Here is a 1,413-nt window from a genome sequence, read left to right as displayed (position 1 = left end):
ACGTATTTCGGCCTCTCTGTTCTTATTGCGGCAAATACATCTCGCTTCCTTCTTCAGTTCCCTATAACGGTCTCACATGGCCCGCGTTGCGCCCGATCGCAGCGCGGCCCTATAGGCGGCGTCTTTTTCCTCTGCGTCTTCTTAACATTCCTCATCGTACCAGTTGTTCTTTCGGGCTCGCTGAAGTCCAACTACTTCTTCGGCGGCGGTACTTAATGATCGGGAAATGTGGTTCCACTGCTCGCGTATGTCGGATGGTTGAAGAGTGCTCTGAGAGAGCATGTGTGTGTNTCTTTCGGGCTCGCTGAAATCCAACTACTTCTTCGGCGGCGGTACTTAATGATCGGGAAATGTGGTTCCACTGCTCGCGTACGTCGGATTGTTGAAGAGTGCTCTCAGAGAGCAGGTGTGTGAGTCGAGTGGCGAATAAATTGGCCGTCTGTTGTGATTGCAGCTTTTCGACGTTAAGCTTTCCTTGCATTGTTGAGCGCACATTTTTTGCTGCATAGAGGCGGGAACGTATCTTGGCTACAACAAGATAGTGGTCGGAGTCGATGTTTGGCCCTCGGAGTGTACGTACGTCTAAAACGCTTGAAGCATGCTTTCCGTCTATCAAAACATGATCGATTTGGTTTCTCGTTCTCCGATCTGGAGACAGCCATGTAGCTTGGTGGATGTTCTTATGCTGGAACCTAGTACTACATATTACCATATTTCGGGCCCCGGCGAAGTCGATCAGCCTCAGTCCGTTATCGGACGTTTCGTCGTGGAGGCTGAATTTTCCGACAGTGGCGCCAAAGATCCCTTCCTTGCCCACCTTGGCATTAAAATCGCCAAGCACGATTTTGACATCGTGTCGGGGGCAGCGCTCATATGTAGGTTCCAAGCGCTCATAGAAGAGATCCTTGGACGCCTCATCCTTCTCTTCCGTCGGGGCATGGGCGCAGATGAGCGAGATGTTGAAGAATCTAGCTTTGATGCGGATTGTGGCTAGACGTTCGTCCACCGGGGTGAACGCCAGTACTCGGCGACGGAGTCTCTCTCCTACCACGAATCCAACACCGAATTTGCGCTCCTTTACGTGGCAACTGTAGTAGACGTCGCAAGGCTTCACGCTTACTTTACCTTGCCCCGTCCATCGCATTTCTTGGATGGCGGTGATGTCAGCCTTTGTCTTCCCGAGGACATCAACCAGCCGGGCAGAGGCACCTTCCCCATTAAGGGTCCGGATATTCCAGGTGCATACCCTTAAATCATAGTCCTTTATACGTTTGCCGTGGTCGTCATCAGAAAAAGGGGGTCTCATCCGGGGCTGTTTGTTCTTTTTCATTGAGCGGGGTTTTAACGTGGCGGGACCCAAACCTAGCGCACGCGAAGTTTTACGCCTTCTCACTTTAGTTCGCTCCCAAAAGG

This window comes from Rhagoletis zephyria, unplaced genomic scaffold (assembly GCF_001687245.7).
Source record: "Rhagoletis zephyria isolate East Lansing unplaced genomic scaffold, Rhagoletis_zephyria_1.1 Rzeph_scaffold_00042, whole genome shotgun sequence".
Taxonomy (NCBI): Eukaryota; Metazoa; Arthropoda; class Insecta; order Diptera; family Tephritidae; genus Rhagoletis; species Rhagoletis zephyria.
Note: the sequence above shows the minus strand (reverse complement) of the source record.